The sequence below is a fragment of the Coturnix japonica genome, chromosome 2, assembly GCF_001577835.2.
Source record: "Coturnix japonica isolate 7356 chromosome 2, Coturnix japonica 2.1, whole genome shotgun sequence".
In the NCBI taxonomy this organism is placed as follows: Eukaryota; Metazoa; Chordata; class Aves; order Galliformes; family Phasianidae; genus Coturnix; species Coturnix japonica.
In genome coordinates, this window is record NC_029517.1 from 1,686,184 (window position 1) to 1,693,727 (window position 7,544).

General features: G+C 46.9%; 1 long non-coding RNA gene across 6 annotated transcripts; it reads right to left on the reverse strand.

Moving 5' to 3' along the window:
- Positions 1-1,537: 1,537 nt before the first annotated feature.
- On the reverse strand, positions 1,538-6,177 carry LOC107308848. 6 transcript variants are annotated; one of them, XR_001552937.2, is made up of 5 exons: positions 6,106-6,177; positions 5,037-5,086; positions 4,516-4,716; positions 2,311-2,405; positions 1,538-1,767 (listed from the first exon to the last, which is right to left on the reverse strand). It is a non-coding gene; the product is annotated as an uncharacterized LOC107308848 (long non-coding RNA). The 6 variants fall into 6 exon arrangements; XR_001552940.2 differs by having other exon boundaries at positions 4,996-5,086; positions 6,106-6,168; XR_001552939.2 differs by lacking the exon at positions 6,106-6,177 and adding an exon at positions 6,020-6,038.
- Between the last annotated feature and the right edge of the window lie 1,367 nt (positions 6,178-7,544).

Genomic DNA, 7,544 nt, shown 5'->3' on the forward strand with positions numbered 1-7,544 from the left:
CGCCGGCGAGATAGGACTCCAATTACCAAAACCTGATATTATTTGGAAGGAATCTGATGAGTGTAGACAGATGGGGTACAGGGAAAAAGGAAGACAAAATAGATTGTTAGGAACACATTCACTTCTGACACAACTTAAATTCATGTAGTATCTTCATAATTGGGCACGTTTCAGCCTGGAGAAGGCTGTGTGGGTGAACTCATTTGCAGTCGCAGCTTTCCAGGACCAAAGGAGCCTATAAGCAGGAGGGAAGTCAATTCTTTACAAGGGTAGTAACGGCAATTGAGTAAATCTTTAGGGAGAACTCATTATACAGCCCTCATATGTTTTGTATGCATTGTTTCTTTAAGTCGTGAGGTTGAATTGCTTCATTCAGCCTTGTAGGAGTTCAGATGAAAAATAAATCCCCAAAAGAAATGAATGTCATGATTGATGGGTGACCGTTTAGGGGGGTGGACAGTGATGGGACAAAGGGGAATGGTTTGAAAACAGGGGAGTTTAGTGCTACACTTAGGAGGAAGTTTGTTTCACCAAGGGTGTGACGCAGGCTGCCCAGAGCCACATCCAGCCTGGCCTTGAATGCCTGCAGGGATGGGGCATCCACAGCCTCCTTGGGCAACCTGTTCCAGTGCGTCACCAACCTCTGGATGAAAAACTTCCACCTAAGATCCAACCTAAACCTCCCCATCTCAGTTTCAAACCATTCTCCCTTGTCCTACCACTATCAACTCATGTAAACAATTGTTCTCCCTCCTGTTTCATCACATTCCTATTTATCAGCAGAATATGTTACTACTAGAGGGCATAAACACAACCTGAAGGAAAAAGAATTAAAAAGATAATCACTGATTTCCCAATTCATTCAGCTGAAGCTTATGTATCTGCTTTCCCCAGTAACTCCCTCGGGAAGAGACACAGTTCCAGCTCAGGATCAGTGTAAGCTTTCCTACAATCACCAACTACAACTCATTTTTAAAACTAAACTGAATAGGAAGCAAAATGTCTCTGAATAGAACCTTGACTTCTTGAAATAAAGACTAGCAGATCTTTCTCTGATAGAAGAAAACATTTCTCATTCCTCCACACAGCTCCAGCCCACTGTAGGCAGATCTGTGCAAGTCAGGATAAGAACTGGAGGAACCCAGGGATTTCTAGGTCACATCATCTACTGCGAAAGCATGAGGAAGATCTGACTGTCAGCAAATAATAGGGTTTGGGCTCAGTTTTAGATAAAGCTAGTAAATTCCTAGGCACCAAGACCAAGTCCAACCCACTCCAGTTGCCAATAATGACAAGTACCATCCATTAAGCAGAATGGATTTGCTATAAAAAAATGACAACTAAACTAAGCAACTCTTAACATATGCTTATAAAACTGAGTAGGAGCTGCATGGTTCCGGCACTGTGAAATTCAGTTTCCAAATACAGCTAGGAGGTTACAATCCATAGGGTTTCATAGAATACACCTCACCTCATCCTTAAGGTTCAATTAATCTCCAGCACAGCCATCTTAAACAAGTGAAGTGAGAAAACAAACCAGCTGAGGTAGGAACTCACTGTATGCTCAGGTCACGTCCTTTTGCTGTGCCTCGACTTGGATACCGTGCCAGAAGTGAGGATAATGCCTTCAATTTCTTTCTGCATTCCAGAAAGTCCTGGTTGAAATGAAAGTCTGTGGAGGCTGAGAGGGGAAGAGCATCTCTCACCCGCACCACACAAGCAAAGAAGATCATGGACATTCTCCACTGGAGTATTCATGAGGACAACCTGAAAAGAAATCACTGATTTCAGTTAAAGATACAGCAGTGAATGCCACCTCAGATCTTTACAGGCTGCTACACAAGACAGACGCGTCTCAAAGAGTTATTCTGCACTGCCCTCAACAAATCCTCTTGTAACAGCGCTGCTGCTGAAAGGCAATCAAAGTATTCCCAAAGGTCAGAGCTGTGTCCATCTGTTACCTCGCAAATAAACAGATGAGGTGGGGATCTGATAGCAAAAACATTCGCTATTCTCCCTTCTCCTGCTTCACCTGAAGCATCAGAAATGCTGAGTTAAGTTCTTTGTATTCACAGAAACCAGATCACTCCTAAGGACACTGCAGCTTCATTAGGCCTGCAGTTGTGTTAGTGCTGCAGCGAGGCCTGATTTCCCAGTACAACACAGCCATTTTTTAAAATGCTTATAGCTTGGCGTGCTCTTTTTAGAGAAGTAATTACAGCTAAATATAGAACAAATGTTGCCCTCCTCTTGGCTTCTTGTCCTTTATCAGGTCACAGTCTCCCACCATAAGCTATTACTGGAAATTACCTGGTACATTCAGATCACACAGGAGTTCTGCCCTTCGGACACGCCATCACTCAGGACAAGGTGCCAGAAGACCAACAGCACAGCTCCCATCACCTCTGAAAGAGAATCACAGGGACAGCATGAGATAACTCACTAATTGGCCCTTGTCTGTATGAATATGTAAACCCTGCTGTGCAGTGGGTGAACAACATCCTCGAAAGCCTTCAGGAAAACAAACAGCTCATTTTCTTCTCCAAGACATCAGTTCCTAGATGCACTCAAGAGACATCGCCAGCTACGAAACGACACACAAAGTACTTTTGATACCACAACTGCTGATTTCAAGTTATCCCGGCTTGCTGTAAAGCACCTCTAAATCTGCAGACATTAAGAGATTACCTCAAATAACTTGAGAAATAAAAGAAGGCGTTCACTCCGCTTCAGGCAAACCACATAAATAAAGCATTAGGTGGAAAAAAAAAACAACAAAAAAAGCACAGAAATATCAGTGTGAAGTCAAACGTTTGTTAAAGGGAATGACAGCTTTAAGCAGCCCGTATCAAAAAATCATTTCCAATGCTCCAAGTGTCTTTAAAAGGTACCTCACTCTCAAGTGGTTTTGCTACCTAAGGTGGTAAGAGCAAAGAACATTCCCCACAGCCACTCATACCCCCCTTGCCTGCAGAGCTCCTATCATCTCCTAAGAGCTGAGATCTCTTTTCCAGCACTCATCTTGGTTGTAAAATCAAACTAAGCTTGCCAACTTCACTTCAGTGTGCATCAGAATGTGTTTCAACAATAATCAGAATGATTGCACGTCAGCTTGAGACATCACGTCCACCTCCAGCGTGTGGCAACAGCACGGATGGAGCACTACAGAAAACTGCTTCAGCTTTAGCATAAAAGTGAAATGAGAACACTAAAGGAAATTGCCTACTTGGATGTATTAATGTGAACAGTTACCTTTTAGGTACGGTCACACACACCAGTGCTGCTCTACAACTTAGAGAATCACAGAATCCTTAGAGTTGGAAGGGACCTTTAAAGGCCATTCAGTCCAACATACTTGCAATGAACAGGAACACCACAAATAGATCAGGTTGCCCAGGGCCTGATATAGACTTGCCTTGAAAGTCTCCAGGGATGGGGGATCCACCACATCTCTGTGCAACCTGTGCCAATGCCTCATCACTCTCATTGTAAAAGACTTTTCCCTTATATCCAATCTAAATCTACCACACTTGAGCTCAAAGCCATTGTTTGATGGTTGGCAACGCACAGCTCAGCAATGTCCCACCTGGCAAACACCACACAGGGACTGCACTGAATGTTCTCATTTATCTTTCAGATACAACAAAACAGAAAGACAACACGTTTATTAAACATATATCTTCCAACTCACCGTGCCAACCAGCAGCCAGAGCTTAAGCTTAAAAATATACATGTGTCCACCACTACAGATAACATCATCTGTAGTTACTACACAGCATCCCGAGGTGCACAAGGCCGCATGCAGTTTTCAGTGATTGAGGGGTTTACTTGCATTGCAGGCATTGCTGAAAGAGGGGAGACAGAACAAACACAATGCTCACCCAATTCTAACCCCCTGCTGTGTGCACCAACCAGCAGCCCAGGCTGCCCAGAGCCACATCCAGCCTGGCCTTGAATGCCTGCAGGGATGGGGCATCCACAGCCTCCTTGGGCAACCTGTTCCAGTGTGTCACCAGCCTATGGGTGAAAAACTTCCTCCTAAGATCCAACATAAACCTCCCCTGTCTCAGTTTCAAACAATTCTCCCTTGTCCTATCACTGTCCACCCTCACAAACAGCTGTTCCCCCTCCTGTTTATACACTCCTTTCAAGTACTGGATGCCTACAATGAGGCCTCCCTGCAGCCTTCTCTTATTCAAGCTAAACAAGCCCAGTTCCCTCAACCTTTCCTCATCAGAAAGGTGCCCCAGCCCTCTGATCTTCTGATTCTCTTTCAGAGTCACCAGGTCCAACTACCAGCCTGACCCACCAAATCCTATAACTGCACCACATCTACCACTCACTGCCACGTCCACACATCCCCTAAACCCCTTCAGGGATGGGGATTCCACCGCAGCCCATTCCAATACCTCACCACTCTCTCTGCGAAAAAAACGCTTTCCTAACTTACCAGTCCGATCAAGGCATACATAGAACCAAGTCAATCCGTGATCCTGTTCTTTCAGTCTGACTTACCATTTCCTCCTTTGGCCCCTTTCTGTTTGTGTATGATTAGCTGCCCAAAGTATCCGCACTGGACTTTACGTGGCAGGCCTTTGAACTCAGGTCCTGTACTCTGACAACGTCTTTGTGTTTTTTGATTAAGCACGTATCAAATCTTCCGGAGCATGAATCACTAACACCTGGTAGAGCCCAGCAATTCTACTGGCACAAAGCCTGTAAAGAACAAGCTGTAGTTTATAACTGAAGTAAGCAGTGCTTATTATTTTCTTAACACAAAACACCTGCACATCCTACACCTCAGCAGAAAACTGTTCAGAGCTCCCCCAAGCAATACTTCTTTACCAGCCCTCCAGCAAACAGGGCTGCTCAGGCCATTCCCACATTGAACTTCACCAGAAGGCAGCTCCTCCATCCCTCGCTCCCTAAGCAGCAGCTCAGTCTCCCCAGTGACTACCAAGGGATTATTAAGGCAGCCTGAATCAGATCTCTTACTGTTATGCAAGCTCCTCCATGGAAGATTAGATCCAACTCACTGAAGAAACTCCTGCTTTAATTTCTGGACTTGGAATCTACGTGAAAGGCTCTGAAAGCAAACACACATCAGTAAGGAGCTGATAAACAAAGGCTCATAAACAAAAGGAAGAGAATATAAAACCTTCCATCACAAATTATGTCCAGACATACTACTATCAACTACCACACATAACACGTATTGCATGGAACTCAAACCCCAACACTCAGCTCCCCCATGAAATCTCCTGCCCCACCTAAATCACACATTAACATCTCTCTACGGGCTTGAAGCTCTTTCCCTTAATCTCTTAAAAATATAAACCACCTTTAGTGCAAGCAAACACACAGTCCCAAAAGCACGGATGGGTTGAGGCTGGAAAGGACCTCTGGATCCATCTGATCAAACCCTTGCTCCAGCAGGGACACCCAGCACCACATCCATGTGGCTTCTTTAGTTCCCCAAGGAAGAGACCCACAATCGTAGGGTCCCTGTGGCAATGCTCTGGCAGCTGCCCAGCACAGAAGTGCTTCCTGATGGTCAGATGAAGCTAGTTTGTGCCCACTGCCTCCTGTCCTAGCATTGGGCAGCCAGTCTCCATGGGATTTATGGACACGGGCAGAATCTCACTGAGTCTCTGCATTGAGCAGCCACAGCTCCCAGCCTCTCCTCCCAGCACAGAGCTCCAGGACCTGCAGCATCACAGCATCACTTATGGCATCTCCCCATGTCTCTGTAGCACTGGAGGCCCAGGACCGGTCACAGTGCTCAGCAGTGTATCATGGCAGGATCACCTCCTTCTGCTGCCGCCTGTCTACCAGGATCGAACACAGCCCTTCCAAATCCCTTCCCCTTCTCCCACTCTCAGCGAGGCCCCACATCGTCCCCCCTCACACCCTCCAGCCACCCTCAAACTTCCCTCCCACCACCCTGACACACCCCACCCCTCCACCACAAGGTCCCTCCACCCCCTTCAGGACGCAGTATCCCCTCACAACCCCCCACCCCCGGACGCTCTCCTGTCCCCATAGCGGGACGGATGAGAATGAAGCCGTGCATCGCCCCGCGGCCATCAGCTCAGCCCAGCTCACCTCCCCCGCCCCGGGCCTGCTCCGCCGCCACAGCGCGGCCCGCCCCGCCCATAGAGCGGAGCACGCCGGGATGGGGGAGGCGGGGTGTCTGTAAGGGGGGTTCCAGGCCTGTCTGTTAACCAGCCCCACCACAATTAACATTGTATTGCTGGATATTCGTTCCCCCACGTTTATAGGCTGCTGTTAAGCCAAGCTGTGATTCTCTGATTGCTCGAGTCTGGCTTGCTATCCCAAGGCAGGCATCCTTTGGAAGCAGTACAGACTCATTGCTCGATCACACACAAATAGACACAATAGTTTGTCTATCTAAAACCTAAATTTGAAATATAATATGAGGAATTGCTGAGTTATTATTGAATTCTGTCATTCTAATAGTTTAATGCCAGTAATTAGCTCGTAATAGCAAATGACAGGGGTGCTAATTCAGACCAAACACTCATTAGTCCAGGATCCCTTTCCAGCAGTGTCAGTAAGCAGATGACAAAGTGATGCTCCCACACCAACTGCTCTTCCAGTTTCCCACTGATTTCATCTCAGGGAATTTCCTGAACCAAATGTGCTTGTAGCCTGGAAAGCTGCATTAAAAGGGGTGGCCAGCAGGGAGAGGGAGGTGATTGTCCCCCTCTACTCAGCTCTTGTGAGGCCCCATCTGTTTTGCTGGGGACCCCAGTGCAGGAAGGACATGGAGCTCTTAGAGTGGATCCAGAGGAGACCACTAAGATGATCAGAGGGCTGGAGCACATCCCCTGTGAGGAAAGGTTGAGGGAACTGGGCTTGTTTAGCTTGGAGAAGGCTGCAGGGAGACCTCATTGTGGCCTTCCAGTACTTGAAGGGAGCTTTTAAACAGGAGGGGGAATGGCTGTTTACAAGGGTGGGCAGTGATGGGACAAGGGAGAATGGCTTTAAACTGAGACAGTGGAGGTTTAGGTTGGATCTTAGAAGTTTTTCACCCAGAGGGTGGTGACACACTGGAACAGGTTGCCCAAGGAGGCTGTGGATGCCCCATCCCTGCAGGCATTATTCAAGGCCAGGCTGGATGGGCAGCCTGGGCTGCTGGTTGGTGACCCTGCACACAGCAGGGGGTTGGAACTGGATGTTCTTTGAGTTCCATTTCAACCCAGGCCATTCTGTGATTCTATGTGATCTGTCTACTTGGTAATACTCATCAGGTCACTCCTCCCCAGGTCCTGCCTAATTTCCTTTATAACTCAGGAAGACTTCCTGCATCCACAGACTGTCACGGAGTTCTGCAGCTCAGATATCTGCCGTGTGAAGAACCACCATTTCTTTCTCTGTACTTAAATTGAAACAATGTAAATACAGACTACTTCCTTCCATGTGTTTATTTAATGGGGGTTAATCAGGGTAACTATGATGGGGTTACCCTGAATGGGGTTACCCTGAGTTTCTCCTGTATGTCTCTTATGCTCTCATGACTC